This window comes from Coregonus lavaretus (genome assembly GCF_964263955.1).
Source record: "Coregonus lavaretus genome assembly, contig: HAP1_SCAFFOLD_2877, whole genome shotgun sequence".
Classification (NCBI taxonomy): domain Eukaryota; kingdom Metazoa; phylum Chordata; class Actinopteri; order Salmoniformes; family Salmonidae; genus Coregonus; species Coregonus lavaretus.
Genome location: NW_028167014.1, coordinates 47,308 through 72,133, shown reverse-complemented (window position 1 = coordinate 72,133; position 24,826 = coordinate 47,308). Strand labels below are relative to the sequence as shown.

General features: G+C 48.1%; 1 pseudogene across 1 annotated transcript in view; it reads left to right on the top strand.

Annotated features, from left to right (window-relative positions):
- Positions 1–1,281: 1,281 nt before the first annotated feature.
- Positions 1,282–24,826, top strand: part of LOC311113972 (unconventional myosin-X-like) — a 67,875-nt pseudogene continuing 44,330 nt past the window's right edge. The window contains exons 1-5 of the transcript XR_014615182.1: positions 1,282–1,364; positions 1,478–1,586; positions 2,211–2,290; positions 13,515–13,639; positions 14,666–14,780. The product of XR_014615182.1 is annotated as an unconventional myosin-X-like (transcript). The remainder of the gene's footprint in view (positions 1,365–1,477; positions 1,587–2,210; positions 2,291–13,514; positions 13,640–14,665; positions 14,781–24,826) is intronic.

Here is a 24,826-nt window from a genome sequence, read left to right as displayed (position 1 = left end):
GCTGGCCATGACATAGGGGGGGGGGGGGCGGTAACTCCCTGCCCTAGTCAGCCGTCGGTATGCTGCCATTACATACAGGTAACACACTGCCCTGTGAGTGCTGCCATTACATACGGTAACACACTGCCCTGTCACCCCGGAGCTGCCATTACATACAGTAACACACTGCCCTGTCACCCCGGAGCTGCCATTACATACAGTAACACACTGCCCTGTCACCCGGAGCTGCCATTACATACGGTAACACACTGCCCTGTCACCCCGGAGCTGCCATTACATACGGTAACACACTGCCCTGTCACCCCGGAGCTGCCATTACATACGGTAACACACTGCCCTGTCACCCCGGAGCTACCATTACATACGGTAACACACTGCCCTGTCACCCCGGAGCTGCCATTACATACGGTAACACACTGCCCTGTCACCCCGGAGCTGCCATTACATACGGTAACACACTGCCCTGTCACCCCGGAGCTGCCATTACATACGGTAACACACTGCCCTGTCACCCCGGAGCTACCATTACATACGGTAACACACTGCCCTGTCACCCCGGAGCTACCATTACATACGGTAACACACTGCCCTGTCACCCCGGAGCTACCATTACATTCAGTAACACACTGCCCTGTCACCCCGGAGCTGCCATTACATACAGTAACACACTGCCCTGTCACCCCGGAGCTGCCATTACATACAGTAACACACTGCCCTGTCACCAGTAACACACTGCCCTGTCACCCCGGAGCTACCATTACATACAGTAACACACTGCCCTGTCACCCCGGAGCTGCCATTACATACAGTAACACACTGCCCTGTCACCCCGGAGCTGCCATTACATACAGTAACACACTGCCCTGTCACCCCGGAGCTACCATTACATACAGTAACACACTGCCCTGTCACCCCGGAGCTGCCATTACATACAGTAACACACTGCCCTGTCACCCCGGAGCTACCATTACATACAGTAACACACTGCCCTGTCACCCCGGAGCTGCCATTACATACGGTAACACACTGCCCTGTCACCCCGGAGCTGCCATTACATACAGTAACACACTGCCCTGTCACCCCGGAGCTGCCATTACATACGGTAACACACTGCCCTGTCACCCCGGAGCTACCATTACATACAGTAACACACTGCCCTGTCACCCCGGAGCTGCCATTACATACGGTAACACACTGCCCTGTCACCCCGGAGCTACCATTACATACGGTAACACACTGCCCTGTCACCCCGGAACATGTCTCTAACCCTCCCTCTGTCAGGTTCTGTATGACGTGAGAGGGGTCCTCCAGAAGAACAGAGACACCTTCAGAGATGACATCTTAAACATGCTCAAAGACAGCAGGTGTGTGTGTGTGTGTGTGCTGTTTACGTTCAGAGTAATACACTGACACTACTATAGTCACTCCACTGTGTTTACGTTCAGAGAATGTTGAACATGTTTGTTCTGTCCTTCAGGCTTGACTTCATCTATGACCTGTTTGAGCGTGTTGGGAGCAGGAACGGAGAGGAGACCCTGAAGATGGGGACGGCCAGACGCAAACCCACCGTCAGCTCTCAGTTCAGGGTGAGAACCACTATCCATAACCCCAAACCCACCGTCAGCTCTCAGTTCAGGGTAAGGACCAATCACAGAGGAGCATGGTCAACCTCTGACCTCTAACCTTAACCTTCACTATACTGTAGAGTCACAGAATCCTTTTGGCTATGCCATGATAAGGATTGCCTTGACATGATGAGGTTGACATTTTCCCCAAGAGTTTTGAATAGTCTTTTGTTTGTGTCTTAAAGTGTGAGAGAGAGAGAGAGAGAGAGAGAGAGAGAGAGAGAGAGAGAGAGAGAGAGAGAGAGAGAGAGAGAGAGAGAGAGAGAGAGAGAGAGAGAGAGAGAGAGAGAGAGAGAGAGAGAGAGAGAGAGAGAGAGAGAGAGAGAGAGAGAGAGAGAGAGAGAGAGAGAGAGAGAGAGAGAGAGAGAGAGAGAGAGAGAGAGAGAGAATTCAGCAGGAGATGAGGGCCCTCGGAGGCCAGATCCTGTAAACACCCTGGTCAGCAGGAGATGAGGGCCCTCGGAGGCCAGATCCTGTAAACACCCTGGTCAGCAGGAGGTGAGGGCCCTCGGAGGCCAGATCTAGATGTGTTGTTGTGTTTGTGATTCTGTATCTATATCTAGATGTGTTGTTGTGTTTCTGCAGGACTCTCTCCATTCCTGATGAACACACTGAGTGCCTCCAACCCTTTCTTTGTGCGCTGCATCAAACCCAACATGGACAAGGTGGGTCATTCAGTATTCATCACAACCACAAGCTACTGAACTGGAACTAGTCTGTTACTGTTCCATGTAGAATCCTTTCCACAGAGGGTTCTACCTGGAACCCAAAAGGGTTCTACCTGGAACCCAAAAGGGTTCTACCTGGAACCCAAAAGGGTTCTCTTATGGGGACAGCCGAAGAAACGTTTTGGAACCCTTTTTTCTAAGAGTGAACCATTCATTTCTATTGGGCACAAAATAATCTGAAACACAACCGAAACAAACAGCAAATGCATCCAACAAGTTTGTAGAGTCACAAGCTTGATGTAGTCATTGCATGCTGTGAATATGGGACCAAATACTAATGGGACCAAATACTTAACTTTTTACTACTTTAATACACATAAGTTAATTTGTCCCAATACTTTTGGTGCACTAAAATGTGGGGACTATGTCCAAAAAGTGATGACCAAATCACTGACCCCTCTGTCTGACCCCTCTGTCTGAACACAGCCAAACCACTGACCCCCCTTTCTGAACACAGCCAAATCACTGACCCCTCTGTCTGACCCTTTTGTCTGAACACCGCCAAATCCCCCTCTGTCTGAACACAGCCAAACCACTGACCCCTCTGTCTGACCCCTTTGTCTGAACACAGCCAAACCACTGACCCCTCTGTCTGAACACAGCCAAATCACTGACCCCTCTGTCTGAACACAGCCAAAACACTGACCCCTCTGTCTGAACACAGCCAAATCACTGACCCCTCTGTCTGAACACAGCCAAAACACTGACCCCTCTGTCTGAACACAGCCAAATCACTGACCCCTCTGTCTGAACACAGCCAAAACACTGACCCCTCTGTCTGAACACAGCCAAATCACTGACCCCTCTGTCTGAACACAGACAAATCACTGACCCCTCTGTCTGACCCCTCTGTCTGAACACAGCCAAATCACTGACCCCTCTGTCTGAACACAGCCAAATCACTGACCCCTCTGTCTGAACACAGCCAAAAAACGGTGTTCCTCAAAATAAAAGATATATACGAAACCCAGTAAGCAGTACTACATCCCTAAATCATCCAGATGGGCCCAAAACAGCACAGATGGATTCCAAAAAGGAATCCAAACTTAAGAAATTCAATCACTATTGGACATGTTTTTTGGTAAGATCCCGTCAGCTGGGAGAGCCAAGTGTTTTTAAATGTTACATTTAAATGTTCAATGTTATATCTATGTACTCTTTCATTGGCCTAGTGTTGTTACATGTTATATCTATGTACTCTTTCATTGGCCTAGTGTTGTTAAATGTTATATCTATGTACTCTTTCATTGGCCTAGTGTTGTTACATGTTATATCTATGTACTCTTTCATTGGCCTAGTGTTGTTAAATGTTTTTAGAATATATACGATGAACAAAAATATAAATGCAACATGCAACAATTTCAACGTTTTTACTGAGTTACAGTTCATATAAGGAAATCAGTCAATTTAAATAAATAAATTAGACCCTAATCTATGGATTTCACATGACTGGGAATACAGATATGCAAGTGTTCAGATCCCTTCCCTTTTTCCACATTTTGTTACGTTACAGCCTTATTCTAAAATGGATACAAATATTTTTTTACTCAGCAATCTACACACAATACCCCATAATGACAAAGAGAAAACCGGTTTTTAGAAACGTTTGCAAATATATTCAAAATAAAAAAACAGAAATACCTTATTTACATACCAGTGAAAAGTTTGGACACACCTACTCATTCAAGGGTTTTTCTTTATTTTTACTATTTTCTACATTGTATAATAATAGTGAAGACATCAATACTATGAAATAACACATATGGAATCATGTAGTAACCAAAAAAGTGTTAAACAAATCAAAATATATTTTATATTTGAGATTCTTCAAATAGCCACCCTTTGCCTTGATGACAGCTTTGCACACTCTTGGCATTCTCTCAACCAGCTTCACCTGGAATTCATTTCCAACCGTCTTGAAGGAGTTCCCACATATGCTGAGCACTTGTTGGCTGCTTTTCCTTCACTCTGCCGTCCGACTCATCCCAAACCATCTCAATTGGGTTGAGGTCGGGGGATTGTGGAGGCCAGGTCATCTGATGCTGGATATTGTCGGCAAATGGAACATGCTGTCATACACGTCGATCCAGAGCATTCCAAACATTCTCAATGAGTGACATCTGGTGAGTATGCAGGCCATGGGAGAACTGGGACATTTTCAGCTTCCAGGAATTGTGTACAGATCCTCGCGACATGGGGCCGTCCTTAAGTCTGTCTTCAGAATTTTGCAATCCTTGTCAATCCAGTAATCCTTAAAAATGTTCCTTTGTTTGTTTTTTGGTGACTTCAATTGAGATGTTGTTGCTGTTCTTCTAAATATATAATGTATATTTTCAACAGCTAAATGTACTCCTTCAATACAACCAAAACAAACAGCAAATGTATCTGTACACAATTCCTGAACATGTCCCAGTTCTTCCATGGTCTGCATACTCACCAGACATGTCACCCATTGAGCATGTTTGGGATGCTCTGGATTGATGTGTACAACAGCGTGTTCCAGTTCCCACCAATATCCAGCAACTTCGCACAGCCATTGAAGAGGAGTGGGACAACATTCCACAGGCCACAATCAACTCTATGCGAAGGAGATGTGTCGCGCTGCATGAGGCAAATGGTGGTCACACCAGATACTGACTGGTATTCCCAGTCATGTGAAATCTATAGATTAGGGCCTAATGAATTTATTTCAATTGACTGATTTCCTTATATGAGCTGTAACTCAGTAAAATCTTTGAAATTGTTGCATGTTGCGTTTATATCTTTGTTCAGTATAGTTGACATTGGTGAAGTTATTTTATGTGGTTGAAATACTATCGGCTTTTATGATGCTGGTAAAGACAGCACCTCTACAGACAGTCCTTAACTTCACATTCTCTCAAGATGCTGAAAGAAATCAATCCTATTTCTCCACTCCTGTTACCGATCCTAAAGTCAAAAGGTAGCCTACATTTGGTGTATCGTTTTACTGCAAGAAATGCTTAATTCTGCAGGAGTAAATATTAAGACTATGTGAGAGGTTATAGACCTATAGTCAGTGTCCAGATTTCAGTTTCCATTTAACCCATCTGAACAGTAGGCTACAGTTCCCTTGACATGGCATAGGCCTGTCTGAAGTCCCCGTCTTGTGACCGTCTAATTTGTACAGAGCCTCACATCATCACACAGAACACAGCAGCACTGATATCATCCTCTTCTACCACTTCACCTAATCTTTCCCAACATGACTTTTCTGGCCCTCCCTTCTCTTTATTGTCAACTCTCCATTTCACAGCTTTTCTTTTATTGAATTCAACTCTGACATTGTCCTTTTTGCCTCCTTGGATCGACATGAACTTTTTCTGCCCTTTCCCAAAAGCAGTAGGCTATTTGCCGCGTATAAAGTTGGGCCCTAAAGCTAATGTCAGATAGCCTCAAATAATGAAAGAAAAACCTCAATGTAGCCTATAGATATAAATTACACGAGAATTATACATTTATGGATTTTTTAAGGTATTTTTTTTGTCTTTATTCAAATCACCACCCACCCTTCAGCCACACCATATTTAATTACCCTAAACCCGCCTCAGTAATTACATTGACACATGCTGGGAATTTATCCACAGGGAATGCTGTTGTCCTGTCTAGGGGTTTAGCTGTACCACATGGAATGCTGTTGTCTCTGGGGGTTTGCTGTACCACAGGGAATGCTGTTGTCCTGTCTAGGGGTTTAGCTGTACCACATGGAATGCTGTTGTCTCTGGGGGTTTAGCTGTACCAAAGGGAATGCTGTTGTCTCTGGGGGATTAGCTTTACCACAGGGAATGCTGTTGTCCTGTCTGGGGGTTTAGCTGTACCACAGGGAATGCTGTTGTCCTGTCTGGGGGTTTAGCTGTACCACAGGGAATGCTGTTGTCTCTGGGGGTTTAGCTGTACCACAGGGAATGCTGTTGTCTCTGGGGGTTTAGCTTTACCACAGGGAATGCTGTTGTCCTGTCTGGGGGTTTAGCTGTACCACAGGGAATGCTGTTGTCTCTGGGGGTTTAGCTGTACCAAAGGGAATGCTGTTGTCTCTGGGGGTTTAACTGTACCAAAGGGAATGCTGTTGTCTCTGGGGGTTTAGCTGTACCACAGGGAATGCTGTTGTCCTGTCTGGGGGTTTAGCTGTACCACAGGGAATGCTGTTGTCTCTGGGGGTTTAGCTTTACCACAGGGAATGCTGTTGTCTCTGGGGGTTTAGCTGTACCACAGGGAATGCTGTTGTCCTGTCTGGGGGTTTAGCTGCACCACAGGGAATGCTGTTGTCTCTGGGGGTTTAGCTGTACCACAGGGAATGCTGTTGTCTCTGAGGGTTTAGCTGTACCAAAGGGAATGCTGTTGTCCTGTCTGGGGTTTTAACTGTACCAAAGGGAATGCTGTTGTCTCTGGGGGTTTAGCTGTACCACAGGGAATGCTGTTGTCCTGTCTGGGGGTTTAGCTGTACCACAGGGAATGCTGTTGTCTCTGGGGGTTTAGCTGTACCACAGGGAATGCTGTTGTCTCTGAGGGTTTAGCTGTACCACAGGGAATGCTGTTGTCTCTGAGGGTTTAGCTGTACCAAAGGGAATGCTGTTGTCCTGTCTGGGGGTTTAGCTGTACCACAGGGAATGCTGTTATCTCTGAGGGTTTAGCTGTACCACAGGGAATGCTGTTGTCTCTGGGGGTTTAGCTTTACCACAGGGAATGCTGTTGTCTCTGGGGGTTTAGCTGTACCACAGGGAATGCTGTTGTCTCTGGGGGTTTAGCTGTACCACAGGGAATGCTGTTGTCTCTGGGGGTTTAGCTGTACCACAGGGAATGCTGTTGTCCTGTCTGGGGGTTTAGCTGCACCACAGGGAATGCTGTTGTCCTGTAGGGGGGGTTAGCTTTACCACAGGGAATGCTGTTGTCTCTGGGGGTTTAGCTGTACCACAGGGAATGCTGTTGTCCTGTCTGGGGGTTTAGCTGTACCACAGGGAATGCTGTTGTCCTGTCTGGGGGTTTAGCTTTACCACATGGAATGCTGTTGTCTCTGGGGGTTTAGCTGTACCACAGGGAATGCTGTTGTCCTGTCTGGGGGTTTAGCTGTACCACAGGGAATGCTGTTGTCTCTGGGGGGTTAGCTTTACCACAGGGAATGCTGTTGTCCTGTCTGGGGGTTTATCTGTACCACAGGGAATGCTGTTGTCTCTGGGGGTTTGCTGTACCACAGGGAATGCTGTTGTCCTGTCTGGGGGTTTAGCTGTACCACAGGGAATGCTGTTGTCTCTGGGGGTTTAGCTGTACCACAGGGAATGCTGTTGTCTCTGAGGGTTTAGCTGTACCAAAGGGAATGCTGTTGTCTCTGGGGGTTTAGCTGTACCACAGGGAATGCTGTTGTCTCTGGGGGTTTAGCTGTACTACAGGGAATGCTGTTGTCTCTGGGGGTTTAGCTGTACCACAGGGAATGCTGTTGTCATGTCTGGGGGTTTAGCTGCACCACAGGGAATGCTGTTGTCTCTGGGGGTTTAGCTGTACCACAGGGAATGCTTTTGTCTCTGGGGGTTTAGCTGTACCACAGGGAATGCTGTTGTCTCTGGGGGTTTAGCTGTACCACAGGGAATGCTGTTGTCTCTGGGGGTTTAGCTGTACCACAGGGAAACCTGTTGTCCTGTCTGGGGGTTTAGCTTTACCACAGGGAATGCTGTTGTCCTGTCGGGGGGGTTAGCTTTACCACAGGGAATGCTGTTGTCTCTGGGGGTTTAGCTGTACAGCAGGGAATGCTGTTGTCCTGTCTGGGGGTTTAGCTGTACCACAGGGAATGCTGTTGTCCTGTCTGGGGGTTTAGCTTTACCACAGGGAATGCTGTTGTCTCTGGGGATTTAGCTGTACCACAGGGAATGCTGTTGTCCTGTCTGGGGGTTTAGCTGTACCACAGGGAATGCTGTTGTCTCTGGGGGTTTAGCTGTACCACAGGGAATGCTGTTGTCCTGTCTGGGGGTTTAGCTGTACCACAGGGAATGCTGTTGTCTCTGGGGGTTTAGCTGTACCACAGGGAATGCTGTTCTCCTGTCTGGGGGTTTAGCTGTACCACAGGGAATGCTGTTGTCTCTGGGGGTTTAGCTGTACCACAGGGAATGCTGTTGTCCTGTCTGGGGGTTTAGCTGTACCACAGGGAATGCTGTTGTCTCTGGGGGTTTAGCTGTACCACAGGGAATGCTGTTCTCCTGTCTGGGGGTTTAGCTGTACCACAGGGAATGCTGTTGTCTCTGGGGGTTTAGCTGTACCACAGGGAATGCTGTTGTCCTGTCTGGGGGTTTAGCTGTACCACAGGGAATGCTGTTGTCTCTGGGGGTTTAGCTGTACCACAGGGAATGCTGTTCTCCTGTCTGGGGGTTTAGCTGTACCACAGGGAATGCTGTTGTCTCTGGGGGTTTAGCTGTACCACAGGGAATGCTGTTGTCTCTGAGGGTTTAGCTGCACCACAGGGAATGCTGTTGTCCTGTCTGGGGGTTTAGCTGTACCACAGGGAATGCTGTTGTCTCTGGGGGTTTAGCTGTACCACAGGGAATGCTGTTGTCTCTGAGGGTTTAGCTGTACCACAGGGAATGCTGTTGTCCTGTCTGGGGGTTTAGCTGTACCACAGGGAATGCTGTTGTCTCTGGGGGTTTAGCTGTACCACAGGGAATGCTGTTGTCTCTGAGGGTTTAGCTGTACCACAGGGAATGCTGTTGTCTCTGGGGGTTTAGCTGTACCACAGGGAATGCTGTTGTCCTGTCTGGGGGTTTAGCTGTACCACAGGGAATGCTGTTGTCCTGTCTGGGGGTTTAGCTGTACCACAGGGAATGCTGTTGTCCTGTCTGGGGGTTTAGCTTTACCACAGGGAATGCTGTTGTCTCTGAGGGTTTAGCTGTACCACAGGGAATGCTGTTGTCCTGTCTGGGGGTTTAGCTGTACCACAGGGAATGCTGTTGTCTCTGAGGGTTTAGCTGTACCACAGGGAATGCTGTTGTCCTGTCTGGGGGTTTAGCTGTACCACAGGGAATGCTGTTGTCTCTGGGGGTTTAGCTGTACCACAGGGAATGCTGTTGTCCTGTCTAGGGGTTTAGCTGTACCACAGGGAATGCTGTTGTCTCTGAGGGTTTAGCTGTACCACAGGGAATGCTGTTGTCTCTGAGGGTTTAGCTGTACCACAGGGAATGCTGTTGTCTCTGAGGGTTTAGCTGTACCACAGGGAATGCTGTTGTCCTGTCTAGGGGTTTAGCTGTACCACAGGGAATGCTGTTGTCCTGTCTGGGGGTTTAGCTGTACCACAGGGAATGCTGTTGTCTCTGAGGGTTTAGCTGTACCACAGGGAATGCTGTTGTCTCTGAGGGTTTAGCTGTACCACAGGGAATGCTGTTGTCCTGTCTGGGGGTTTAGCTGTACCACAGGGAATGCTGTTGTCTCTGAGGGTTTAGCTGTACCACAGGGAATGCTGTTGTCCTGTCTGGGGGTTTAGCTGTACCACAGGGAATGCTGTTGTCTCTGGGGGTTTAGCTGTACCACAGGGAATGCTGTTGTCCTGTCTGGGGGTTTAGCTGTACCACAGGGAATGCTGTTGTCTCTGAGGGTTTAGCTGTACCACAGGGAATGCTGTTGTCCTGTCTAGGGGTTTAGCTGTACCACAGGGAATGCTGTTGTCTCTGAGGGTTTAGCTGTACCACAGGGAATGCTGTTGTCTCTGAGGGTTTAGCTGTACCACAGGGAATGCTGTTGTCCTGTTTGGGGGTTTCGCTGTACCACAGGGAATGCTGTTGTCCTGTCTGGGGGTTTAGCTTTACCACAGGGAATGCTGTTGTCTCTGGGGGTTTAGCTGTACCACAGTGAATGCTGTTGTCCTGTCTGGGGGTTTAGCTGTACCACAGGGAATGCTGTTGTCTCTGGGGGTTTAGCTGTACCACAGGGAATGCTGTTGTCCTGTCTGGGGGTTTAGCTGTACCACAGGGAATGCTGTTGTCTCTGGGGGTTTAGCTGTACCACAGGGAATGCTGTTGTCCTGTCTGGGGGTTTAGCTGTACCACAGGGAATGCTGTTGTCTCTGGGGGTTTAGCTGTACCACAGGGAATGCTGTTGTCTCTGAGGGTTTAGCTGCACCACAGGGAATGCTTTTGTCCTGTCTGGGGGTTTAGCTGTACCACAGGGAATGCTGTTGTCTCTGGGGGTTTAGCTGTACCACAGGGAATGCTGTTGTCTCTGAGGGTTTAGCTGTACCACAGGGAATGCTGTTGTCCTGTCTGGGGGTTTAGCTGTACCACAGGGAATGCTGTTGTCTCTGAGGGTTTAGCTGCACCACAGGGAATGCTTTTGTCCTGTCTGGGGGTTTAGCTGTACCACAGGGAATGCTGTTGTCTCTGGGGGTTTAGCTGTACCACAGGGAATGCTGTTGTCTCTGAGGGTTTAGCTGTACCACAGGGAATGCTGTTGTCCTGTCTGGGGGTTTAGCTGTACCACAGGGAATGCTGTTGTCTCTGAGGGTTTAGCTGTACCACAGGGAATGCTGTTGTCTCTGGGGGTTTAGCTGTACCACAGGGAATGCTGTTGTCTCTGAGGGTTTAGCTGTACCACAGGGAATGCTGTTGTCCTGTCTGGGGGTTTAGCTGTACCACAGGGAATGCTGTTGTCCTGTCTGGGGGTTTAGCTGTACCACAGGGAATGCTGTTGTCCTGTCTGGGGGTTTAGCTGTACCACAGGGAATGCTGTTGTCTCTGAGGGTTTAGCTGTACCACAGGGAATGCTGTTGTCCTGTCTGGGGGTTTAGCTGTACCACAGGGAATGCTGTTGTCTCTGAGGGTTTAGCTGTACCACAGGGAATGCTGTTGTCCTGTCTGGGGGTTTAGCTGTACCACAGGGAATGCTGTTGTCTCTGGGGGTTTAGCTGTACCACAGGGAATGCTGTTGTCCTGTCTAGGGGTTTAGCTGTACCACAGGGAATGCTGTTGTCTCTGAGGGTTTAGCTGTACCACAGGGAATGCTGTTGTCTCTGAGGGTTTAGCTGTACCACAGGGAATGCTGTTGTCCTGTCTAGATGTTTAGCTGTACCACAGGGAATGCTGTTGTCCTGTCTGGGGGTTTAGCTGTACCACAGGGAATGCTGTTGTCTCTGAGGGTTTAGCTGTACCACAGGGAATGCTGTTGTCTCTGAGGGTTTAGCTGTACCACAGGGAATGCTGTTGTCTCTGAGGGTTTAGCTGTACCACAGGGAATGCTGTTGTCCTGTCTAGATGTTTAGCTGTACCACAGGGAATGCTGTTGTCCTGTCTGGGGGTTTAGCTGTACCACAGGGAATGCTGTTGTCTCTGAGGGTTTAGCTGTACCACAGGGAATGCTGTTGTCCTGTCTGGGGGTTTAGCTGTACCACGGGGAATGCTGTTGTCTCTGGGGGTTTAGCTGTACCACAGGGAATGCTGTTGTCCTGTCTGGAGGTTTAGCTGTACCACAGGGAATGCTGTTGTCTCTGAGGGTTTAGCTGTACCACAGGGAATGCTGTTGTCCTGTCTAGGGGTTTAGCTGTACCACAGGGAATGCTGTTGTCTCTGAGGGTTTAGCTGTACCACAGGGAATGCTGTTGTCTCTGAGGGTTTAGCTGCACCACAGGGAATGCTGTTGTCTCTGAGGGTTTAGCTGTACCACAGTGAATGCTGTTGTCTCTGAGGGTTTAGCTGTACCACAGGGAATGCTGTTGTCCTGTCTGGGGGTTTAGCTGTACCACAGGGAATGCTGTTGTCCTGTCTGGGGGTTTAGCTGTACCACAGGGAATGCTGTTGTCTCTGAGGGTTTAGCTGTACCACAGGGAATGCTGTTGTCTCTGAGGGTTTAACTGTACCACAGGGAATGCTGTTGTCTCTGAGGGTTTAGCTGCACCACAGGGAATGCTGTTGCCTCTGAGGGTTTAGCTGTACCACAGGGAATGCTGTTGTCCTGTCTAGGAGTTTAGCTGTACCACAGGGAATGCTGTTGTCTCTGAGGGTTTAGCTGCACCACAGGGAATGCTGTTGTCTCTGAGGGTTTAGCTGTACCACAGGGAATGCTGTTGTCCTGTCTGGGGGTTTAGCTGCACCACAGGGAATGCTGTTGTCCTGTCTGGGGGTTTAGCTGTACCACAGGGAATGCTGTTGTCTCTGAGGGTTTAGCTGTACCACAGGGAATGCTGTTGTCTCTGGGGGTTTAGCTGTACTACAGGGAATGCTGTTGTCTCTGAGGGTTTAGCTGTACCACAGGGAATGCTGTTGTCTCTGAGGGTTTAGCTGTACCACAGGGAATGCTGTTTTAACACAGGTTGATAACATGCCTGATGGTAGGGTACACCATACACACACACAGACACACACAGACACACACCACACACACACACACAGACACACACCATATACACACACCACACACCACACACACAGACACACACACACCATATACACACAGACACACCATACACACACACACACACCACACACACACACACACAGACACACACCATACACACACACACACACACCATACACACAGGCACACACACACCATACACACACAGACAAACACCATACACACAGACACACACACACACCATACACACAGACACACACACACCATACACACGCACAGACACACACAATACACACAGACACACACACACACCATACACATAGACACACACACACCATACACACAGACACACACACACACCATACACACAGACACACACACACACACACACCATACACACAGACACACACACACACACCATACACACAGACACACACACACACCATACACACACACACACACACACACACCATACACACAGACATACACACACACACACACTATACACACAGACACACACACACACACCATACACAGCCACAGCCACAGCCGGTGAGATGTGAATCAGAGTTCAGTGATTGTGCAGTGTGATAACCAGCACTGAGGAACAACATGACGCAGTCAGAACAGAGCACCTGAGAACAATAGAGTTGATTATACCGGACTGAAAGGTTCCTGTGAGTTGTAAGGATCTAGCTCCTCTAAACACCTTGTCCCTCTGTAAGGCAAGCAGAGTACCGTCAGCTATACTTCTGTCCAGTCATCTGACGGCTGCTGTTGAGTTAGAGTTGAAAAGTAATTCTGTATGTTTTTCACTTCTCAGAACGCCAACATGTTTGACCCAGAAGTGGTCCTGAACCAGCTGAGGTATTCTGGGATGTTGGAGACAGTGAAGATCCGCAGGGCTGGGTTCCCTGTCCGCAGGACCTTTACAGACTTCTACAGCAGGTGAGAAAAACTGACAATTATCTTTTACAGGGAAGACAGACCATCTCCCGTGCACAGTAGATAACCTGCTTGGTGTGGACGAACGCCGAGGATTCAACATGTAGAATCACCTGCTTGGTGTCGACGAACGCTGGGGATTCAACATGTAGAATAACCTGCTGGGTGTGGACGAACGCTGGGGATTCAACATGTAGAATAACCTGCTGGGTGTGGACGAACGCTGGGGATTCAACATGTAGAATCACCTGCTGGGTGTGGACGAACGCTGGGGATTCAACATGTAGAATCACCTGCTGGGTGTCGACGAACGCTGGGGATTCAACATGTAGAATCACCTGCTGGGTGTGGACGAACGCTGGGGATTCAACATGTAGAATCACCTGCTTGGTGTGGACGAACGCTGGGGATTCAACATGTAGAATCACCTGCTTGGTGTGGACGAACGCTGGGGATGCTCTGTGATCAGAGTCAATGGCACGGCCACCCACTGTGCCCCCGCTGTGCCCCCACTGTGCCCCCGCTGTGCCCCCACTGTGCCCCCGCTGTGCCCCCACTGTGCCGCCGCTGCGCACGACCAACGCTCATGTTGGTCTGTCTTCCCTCTTACAAAACAGCAGAACACGAGGACTCAGCGTTCACCTGGGTCATTGAGACCTGTGTCTGATCTGTCTGACCTGTCTGATCTGTCTGACCTGTCTGATCTGTCTGACCTGTCTGATCTGTCTGACCTGTCTGATCTGTCTGACCTGTCTGACCTGTGTCTGATCTGTCTGATCTGTCTGACCTGTGTCTGATCTGTCTGACCTGTCTGATCTGTCTGACCTGTCTGATCTGTCTGATCTGTGTCTGACCTGTCTGATCTGTCTGACCTGTCTGATCTGTCTGATCTGTCTGACCTGTCTGATCTGTCTGACCTGTCTGATCTGTCTGACCTGTGTCTGATCTGTCTGACCTGTCTGATCTGTCTGACCTGTCTGATCTGTGTCTGATCTGTCTGACCTGTCTGTGTCTCTGTTCCCTGTGCAGGTACAGGATGATCCTGAAAGACAAGCATCCAACAGACGACCAGAGAGGGAGGTGCACAGAGCTGTTGATGTCATATGACCCCGCCAAGAGAGACTGGCAGCTGGGAAAGACTAAGGTACGCTGGCCCAGTGGTTCTGACGACACATCACTCTGTTACACGGTGTACTCTGCTGCATGCACTGTGACCCAGGGGTTTACAGGGTTTGACAGGGTAGAGTTACATGTTATAGGTTACAAGAACAGGGACCGAAGGAGCATTAGCTTCAGGCTAACAACAAACCCATAGCTGGGACAGGACAGGATCAGGTGAAATATCAGGTCATCTGAAGTCCTTAAATTTTTACAAGCCTTCCTCATCATCCACGTAATGGATATCTGTCTGACGTAATTGATATCTGTCTGACGTCATGGATATCTGTCTGACGTCATGGATATCTGTCTGACGTCATGGATATCTGTCTGAAAGGAAGTCAACAACAAGAAGTTATGATGCGGGACACCGCTAACTTACAGTGATAGCTCCATGACATCAGGATTTAAAGAGACAATAGGACTGACCACGGGGGTAAAGGCCTGACCACGGGGGTAAAGGCCTGACCACGGGGGTAAAGGCCTGACCACGGGGGTAAAGGACTGACCACGGGGGTAAAGGACTGACCACGGGGGTAAAGGACTGACCACGGGGGTAAAGGACTGACCACGGGGGTAAAGGACTGACCACGGGGGTAAAGGACTGACCACGGGGGTAAAGGACTGACCACGGGGGTAAAGGACTGACCACGGGGGTAAAGGACTGACCACGGGGGTAAAGGCCTGACCACGGGGGTAAAGGACTGACCACGGGGGTAAAGGCCTGACCACGGGGGTAAAGGACTGACCACGGGGGTAAAGGCCTGACCACGGGGGTAAAGGACTGACCACGGGGGTAAAGGCTTGACCACGGGGGTAAAGGACTGACCACGGGGGTAAAGGACTGACCACGGGGGTAAAGGACTGACCACGGGGGTAAAGGCCTGACCACGGGGGTAAAGGACTGACCACGGGGGTAAAGGCCAAGAGGCCAGAAGGTCAGGCAGAGTGTCAGTATGTGGACTAGAGGTGTGACTGGTGGTCTGTGTGTGTGGGACCCCCAGAGGGATGAGGTGCAGCATGGTGGGTGATTAAAGAGATGTAGCATGGTGGGTGATTAAAGAGGTGTAGCATGGTGGGTGATTAAAGAGGTGTAGCATGGTGGGTGATTAAAGAGGTGTAGCATGGTGGGTGATTAAAGAGGTGTAGCATGGTGGTGGGTGATTAAAAAGGTGTAGCATGATGGTGGGTGATTAAAGAGGTGTAGCATGGTGGGTGATTAAAGAGGTGTAGCATGGTGGGTGATTAAAGAGGTGTAGCTTGGTGGTGGGTGATTAAAGAGGTGTAGCATGGTGGTGGGTGATTAAAAAGGTGTAGCATGATGGTGGGTGATTAAAGAGGTGTAGCATGGTGGTGGGTGATTAAAGAGGTGTAGCATGGTGGGTGATTAAAGAGGTGTAGCATGGTGGTGGGTGATTAAAGAGGTGTAGCATGGTGGTGGGTGATTAAAGAGGTGTAGCATGGTGGTGGGTGATTAAAGAGGTGTAGCATGGTGGGTGGTTAAAGAGGTGTAGCATGGTGGTGGGTGATTAAAGAGGTGTAGCATGGTGGTGGGTGATTAAAGAGGTGTAGCATGGTGGTGGGTGATTAAAGAGGTGTAGCATGGTGGGTGGTTAAAGAGGTGTAGCATGGTGGTGGGTGATTAAAGAGGTGTAGCATGGTGGTGGGTGATTAAAGAGGTGTAGCATGGTGGTGGGTGATTAAAGAGGTGTAGCATGGTGGGTGGTTAAAGAGGTGTAGCATGGTGGTGGGTGATTAAAGAGGTGTAGCATGGTGGTGGGTGATTAAAGAGGTGTAGCATGGTGGTGGGTGATTAAAGAGGTGTAGCATGGTGGGTGGTTAAAAAGGTGTAGCATGGTGGTGGGTGATTTAGGATCATGATGGGGGCTGGGTAGAGGCTCATACCATACCAACGTATTCTCTGCTCTCTACAGAGGATTAAAGCCTTGGAAAAAGCTGTTCCTCATCTCCAAGGGCCAATAAAAAGCTGTTCCTCATCTCCAAGGGCCAATAAAAAGCTGTTCCTCATCTCCAAGGGCCAATAAAAAGCTGTTCCTCATCTCCAAGGGCCAATAAAAAGCTGTTCCTCATCTCCAAGGGCCAATAAAAAGCTGTTCCTCATCTCCAAGGGCCAATAAAAAGCTGTTCCTCATCTCCAAGGGCCAATAAAAAGCTGTTCCTCATCTCCAAGGGCCAATAAAAAGCTGTTCCTCATCTCCAAGGGCCAATAAAAAGCTGTTCCTCATCTCCAAGGGCCAATAAAAAGCTGTTCCTCATCTCCAAGGGCCAATAAAAAGCTGTTCCTCATCTCCAAGGGCCAATAAAAAGCTGTTCCTCATCTCCAAGGGAGAATAAAAAGCTGTTCCTCATCTCCAAGGGCCAATAAAAAGCTGTTCCTCATCTCCAAGGGCCAATAAAAAGCTGTTCCTCATCTCCAAGGGCCAATAAAAAGCTGTTCCTCATCTCCAAGGGCCAATAAAAAGCTGTTCCTCATCTCCAAGGGCCAATGCTGAATGGCTGCACAGAAATACACATTGATGCATTCAACTTATGATAGCCAGTGGGACAACCACTTTATTTTATTATTTTTAATGGGGGGGAGGGGGGGGGTAGAAGGATTACTTTTATACTATTCCAGTATAAACCAGCATCACCAGCAACATCCACAACCCCACCCCAACCAATCAACACCCCCCCAAGTCAACCATGCCCACACCCCATTGAGGCCCCCTCAGATCAGACCTACGCCCCTCCTACCCACCCCAAGCCCCCCACTCCCACAAAGAGGGCCTCAACATGAAAGTCACACATACGCCCAGGCCGTGAGCAGGCAAACAGGCCCAACCCCCACTCTTACACTAGCCCAAGCAAATGGCATGTACCAGATGCTCAGCAGGCTCTGCTCACAATTACTGGCCTGATGCCAAACCACACGACCAACAACATTAGACACTTTATGGAACACAAAGCACTATTTCATCCTGGAATATCCAAGGCCTGAGGTCATCTGCCTTTGGCCTAAAGAGCAGGAACCCAGACTACAACAAAGAAATTGGAAATACAGACATTGTCATCCTACAAGAAACATGGTATAGAGGAGATGGACCCACTGGTTGCCCTCTAGGTTACAGAGAGCTGGTATTCCCATCCACCAAACTACTTGGTGTGAAACAGGGAAGGGACTCAGGGGCTAATTTGGTATAGAGCAGACCTAACTCACTCTATTAAATTAATCAAAACAGGAACATTTTACATTTGGCTAGAAATTCAAAAGGAAATGATCTCAACAGAGAAAAATGTCCTCCTGTGTGCTACCTATATCCCCCCACTAGAATCCCCATACTTTAATGAAGACAGCTTCTCCATCCTGGAGGGGGAAATCAATCATTACCAGACCCAGGGACATGTACTAGTCTGTGGCGACCTAAATGCCAGAACTGGACAAGAACCTGACACCCTCAGCACACAGGGGGACAAACACCTACCTGGAGGTGACAGCATTCCCTCCCCCACTCAATCATGAGGCATCAAAGCCAAAGGAACTGCACAATATTAAGAAATGCTATAGATGGAAGGAAAGTAGTGTAGAAACCTACCAAAAAACTATTAGGCAACAACAAATTAAATCCCTTTTAGACAACTTCCTGGACAAAACGTTCCACTGTAATAGTGAAGGTGTAAACTTGGCAGTAGAAAACCTAAACAGTATATTTGATAAGCAGACAACCTAAGAAAATTAACAACAATGACAAATGGTTTGATGAAGAATCCAACCAAAAACATACAGACCCAGAAAACCTGAGCCTACGCCTTCACTATGGTGAATCACTACAACAATACAGAAATACACTACGGAAAAAGAAGGAACAGCACGTCAGAAATCAGCTCAATGTAATTGAAGAATCCATAGACTCTAACCACTTCTGGAAAAATTGGAAAACACTAAACAAACAACAACACGAAGAGCTATCTATCCAAAACGGAGATGTATGGGTAAACCACTTCTCCAATCTTTTTGGCCCTATAACAAAGAACAAACAGCAAAAACATATACATGATCAAATGCAAATCTTAGAATCAACTATTAAAGACTACCAGAACCCACTGGATTCTCCAATTACATTGAATGAACTACAGGACAATATATAAACCCTCCAACCCAAAAAGGCCTGTGGTGTTGATGGTATCCTCAATGAATGATAAAATATACAGACCACAAATTCCAATTGGCTGTACTTAAACTCTTTAACATCATCCTTAGCTCTGGCATCTTCTCCAATATTTGGAACCAAGGACTGATCACCCCAAACCACAAAGTGGAGACAAATTTGACCCCAATAACTACCGTGGGATATGCGTCAACAGCAACCTTGGGAAAATCTTCTGCATAATCATTTTTATTTTATTTATTTAACTAGGCAAGTCAGTTAAGAACAAATTCTTATTTACAATGACGGCCTACACCGGCCAAACCCGGACGACGCTGGGCCAATTGTGCGCCGCCCTATGGGACTCCCAATCACGGCCGGTTGTGATACAGCCTGGAATCGAACCAGGGGGTCTGTAGTGACACCTCAAGCACTGAGATGCAGTGCCTTAGACCGCTGCGCCACTTGCAAGCCCATTAACAGCAGACTAGTTCATTTCCTCAGTGAAAACAATGTACTGAGCAAATGTCAAATTAGCTTGTTTACCGAATTACCGTACGACAAACTACGTATTCATCCTGCACACCCTAATTGACAAAAAAACAAACCAAAACAAAGGCAAAGTCTTCTCATGCTTTGTTTATTTCCAAAAAACGTTTGACTCAATTTGGCATGAGGGTCTGCTATACAAATTGATGGAAAGTGGTGTTGGGGGAAAAACATACAACATTATAAAATCCATGTACACAAACAACAAGTGTGCGGTTAAAATTGGCAAAGAACAAACACATTTCTTTCCACAGGGCCGTGGGGTGAGACAGGGATGCAGTTTAAGCCCCACCCTCTTCAACTTACATATCAACGAGTTGGCGAGGGCACTAGAACAGTCTGCAGCATCTGGCCTCACCCTACTAGAATCTGAAGTCAAATGTCTACTGTTTGCTGATGATCTGGTGCTTCCATCACAAACCAAGGAGGACCTACAACAGCACCTAGATCTTCTGCACAGATTCTGTCAGACCTGGGCCCTGACAGTACATCTCAGTAAGACATAAATAATGGTGTTCCAAAAAAGGTCCAGTTGCCAGGACCACAAATACAAATTCCATCTAGACGCCGTTGCCCTAGAGCACACAAAAAACGATACATACCTCGGCCTAAACATCAGCGCCACAGGTAACTTCCACAAAGCTGTGAACAATCTGAGAGACAAGGCAAGAAGGGCGTTCTATGCCATCAAAAGGAACATAAAATTTGACATACCAATTAGGATCTGGCTAAAAATACATTAATCAGTTATAGAACCCATTGCCCTTTATGGTTGTGAGGTATGGGGTCCGCTCACCAACCAAGAATTCACAAAATGGGACAAACACCAAATTGAGACTCTGCATGCAGAATTCTGCAAAAATATCCTCAGTGTACAACAATAAAATGTATGCACGCATGACTGTAAGTCGCTTTGGATAAAAGCGTCTGCTAAATGGCATATTATTATTATATTACAACGTAAAACACCAAATAATGCATGCAGAGCAGAATTAGGCCGATACCCGCTAATTATCCAAATCCAGAAAAGAGCCGTTAAATTCAATAACCACTTAAAAGGAAGCGATTCCCAAGCCTTCCATAACAAAGCCATCACCTACAGAGAGATGAACCTGGAGAAGAGTCCCCTAAGCAAGCTGGTCCTGGGGCTCTGTTCACAAACACAAGCAGACCCCACAGAGCCCCAGGACAACAACACAATTAGACCCAACCAAATCATGAGAAAACAAAAAGAGAATTACTTGACACATTGGACAGAATTAACAAAAAAACAGAGCAAACTAGAATGCTATTTGGCCCTAAACAGAGAGTACACAGTGGCAGAATACCTGACCACTGTGACTGACCCAAACTTAAGGAAAGCTTTGACAATGTACAGACTCAGTGAGCATAGCCTTGCTATTGAGAAAGGCCGCCGTAGGCAGACCTGGCTCTCAAGAGAAGACAGGCTATGTGCACACTTCCCACAAAATGAGGTGGAAACTGAGCTGCACTTCCTAACCTCCTGCCAAATGTATGACCATATTAGAGACACATATTTCCCTCAGATTACAGCGATCCACAAAGAATTTGAAAACAAACTTTTGATAAACTCCCTTATCTACTGGGTGAAAAACCACAGTGTGCCATCACAGCAGCAAGATTTGTGACCTGTTGCCACAAGAAAAGGGCAACCAGTGAAGAACAAACACCATTGTAAATACAACCCATATTTATGTGTATTTATTTTCCCATTTGTACTTTAACTATTTGCACATTGTTACAACACTGTATATAGACATAATATGACATTTGAAATGTCTTTATTCTTTTGAAACTTCTGAGTGTAATGTTTACTGTTAATATTTATTGTTTATTTCACTTTTGTTTATTATCTACTTCACTTGCTTTGGCAATGTTAACATACGTTTCCCATGCCAATAAAGCCCTTACACTGAAATTGAATTGAGAGAGAGAGAGGTACCTTGTGATTAGAGATCTGAGGATCTGAGGATCTCATCCTCTGCTCAATTTACAGTGTAATGTTAGTTTATTTACAGTGTAATGTTAGTTTATTTACAGCTCTGTGCAGCCATTCAGCATTGTACACTGCCCTTACAGTGGGGAAAAAAAGTATTTAGTCAGCCACCAATTGTGCAAGTTCTCCCACTTAAAAAGATGAGAGAGGCCTGTAATTTTCATCATTGGTACACGTCAACTATGACAGACAAATTGAGAAAAAAAATCCAGAAAATCACATTGTAGGATTTTTAATGAATTTATTTGCAAATTATGGTGGAAAATAAGTATTTGGTCACCTACAAACAAGCAAGATTTGTGACTCTCACAGACCTGTAACTTCTTCTTTAAGAGGCTCCTCTGTCCTCCACTCGTTACCTGTATTAATGGCACCTGTTTGAACTTGTTATCAGTATAAAAGACACCTGTCCACAACCTCAAACAGTCACACTCCAAACTCCACTATGGCCAAGACCAAAGAGCTGTCAAAGGACACCAGAAACAAAATTGTAGACCTGCACCAGGCTGGGAAGACTGAATCTGCAATAGGTAAGCAGCTTGGTTTGAATAAATCAACTGTGGGAGCAATTATTAGGAAATGGAAGACATACAAGACCACTGATAATCTCCCTCGATCTGGGGCTCCACGCAAGATCTCATGCCGTGGGGTCAAAATGATCACAAGAACGGTGAGCAAAAATCCCAGAACCACACGGGGGGACCTAGTGAATGACCTGCAGAGAGCTGGGACCAAAGTAACAAAGCCTACCATCAGTAACACACTACGCCGCCAGGGACTCAAATCCTGCAGTGCAAGACGTGTCCCCCTGCTTAAGCCAGTACATGTCCAGGCCTGTCTGAAGTTTGCTAGTGTGCATTTGGATGATCCAGAAGAGGATTGGGAGAATGTCATATGGTCAGATGAAACCAAAATAGAACTTTTTGGTAAAAACTCAACTCGTCGTGTTTGGAGGACAAAGAATGCTGAGTTGCATCCAAATAACACCATACCTACTGTGAAGCATGGGGATGGAAACATCATGCTTTGGTGCTGTTTTTCTGCAAAGGGACCAGGACGACTGATCCGTGTAAAGGAAAGAATGAATGGGGCCATGTATAGTGAGATTTTGAGTGAAAACCTCCTTCCATCAGCAAGGGCATTGAAGATGAAACGTGGCTGGGTCTTTCAGCATGACAATGATCCCAAACACACCGCCCGGGCAACGAAGGAGTGGCTTCGTAAGAAGCATTTCAAGGTCCTGGAGTGGCCTAGCCAGTCTCCAGATCTCAACCACATAGAAAATCTTTGGAGGGAGTTGAAAGTCCGTGTTGCCCAGCGACAGCCCCAAAACATCACTGCTCTAGAGGAGATCTGCAAGGAGGAATGGGCCAAAATACCAGCAACAGTGTGTGAAAACCTTGTGAAGACTTACAGAAAACGTTTGACCTGTGTCATTGCCAACAAAGGGTATATAACAAAGTATTGAGAAACTTTTGTTATTGACCAAATACTTATTTTCCACCATAATTTGCAAATAAATTCATAAATAATCCTACAATGTGATTTTCTGGAAATGTCTTTCTCATTTTGTCTGTCATAGTTGACGTGTACCTATGATGAAAATTACAGGCCTCCCTCATCTTTTTAAGTGGGAGAACTTGCACAATTGCTGGCTGACTAAATACTTTTTTTCCCCACTGTATATGAAACCCTAGAGATGAGGAACAGCTTTTTCCAAGGCTTTTAATCCTCTGTAAAGTCTGGACGCGCTCGGTGACATTGAGTTGGAGGCAGAGAGTCACAGACCTGACCATACAATATTCCAAACGAATGTTTGTGTGTATAATCTTTTTGTGCCCACAATTATGTGTCATGCCTTTGTACGTTACTGTTTTTGATATCAGTGCCATATTTTGGGGGTTAAAGGTGGGTTTGAAAGTAGAGGGGGGGGATTGCATTTCCTGTGTAGAAACAGTCTGTGTTTAATTATATCCATGTCTGATTGTGTGATGAGGAAGCTGGTCCCAGGACCAGGGTGTGGGGGGTCTGTAGGGTGGTGTAAGGGTGTGTGTGTGTGTGTGAGCGGGGGGGGGGGGGGGGTAGCATAGGATGTGGGAAGGAAGGATGTGGGCCAGGAAGCGACTCAGAGAGTTTAGTGGAGAAACAGAAACAGGAGCAGGGCTGGGGTGGGGTGTGGGGTGGGGGTGGGGGTGTGGGGGTGAGGTGGGACAGGGGAAGCGGGTTGGGGAGCAGGAGCAGGGCTGGGGTGGGGGTGCGGGTTGGGGAGCAGGAGCAGGGCTGCAGCTGTGTTTCTGTGATTACTGGAACATCTGGCCCAGTTATCAGGAACTGATTCACCTCCAGTATCTAGGCAGGGAAGGGTTAACTAGATCCAGTGGAATGAGAGCAAGGAGGAGGGGAGTGGCCTGCTCTTGGAGGAGTGCCATCCTCACCCCTCCCTGCCTCCTCCCCTCCTCTCTCTCTCTCCCTGCCTCCTCCCCTCCTGTCTCTCTCCCTGCCTCCTCCCCTCCTGTCTCTCTCCCTGCCTCCTCCCCTCCTCTCTCTCTCTCCCTGCCTCCTCCCCTCCTGTCTCTCTCCCTGCCTCCTCCCCTCCTGTCTCTCTCCCTGCCTCCTCCCCTCCTGTCTCTCTCCCTGCCTCCTCCCCTCCTGTCTCTCTCCCTGCCTCCTCCCCTCCTCTCTCTCTCTCCCTGCCTCCACTCCTGTCTCTCTCTCCCTGCCTCCTCCACTCCTGTCTCTCTCTCCCTGCCTCCTCCCCTCCTGTCTCTCTCCCTGCCTCCTCCCCTCCTGTCTCTCTCTCCCTGCCTCCTCTACTCCTGTCTCTCTCTCCCTACCTCCTCCACTCCTGTCTCTCTCTCCCTGCCTCCTCCCCTCCTCTCTCTCTCTCCCTGCCTCCACTCCTGTCTCTCTCTCCCTGCCTCCTCCACTCCTGTCTCTCTCTCCCTGCCTCCTCCCCTCCTGTCTCTCTCCCTGCCTCCTCCCCTCCTGTCTCTCTCTCCCTGCCTCCTCTACTCCTGTCTCTCTCTCCCTGCCTCCTCCACTCCTGTCTCTCTCTCCCTGCCTCCTCCCCTCCTGTCTCTCTCCCTGCCTCCTCCCCTCCTGTCTCTCTCCCTGCCTCCTCCCCTCCTGTCTCTCTCTCCCTGCCTCCTCTCCTCCTGTCTCTCTCTCCCTGCCTCCTCCCCTCCTCTCTCTCTCTCCATGCCTCCTCCACTCCTGTCTCTCTCTCCCTGCCTCCTCCCCTCCTCTCTCTCTCTCCCTGCCTCCTCCCCTCCTCTCTCTCTCTCCCTGCCTCCTCCCCTCCTGTCTCTCTCCCTGCCT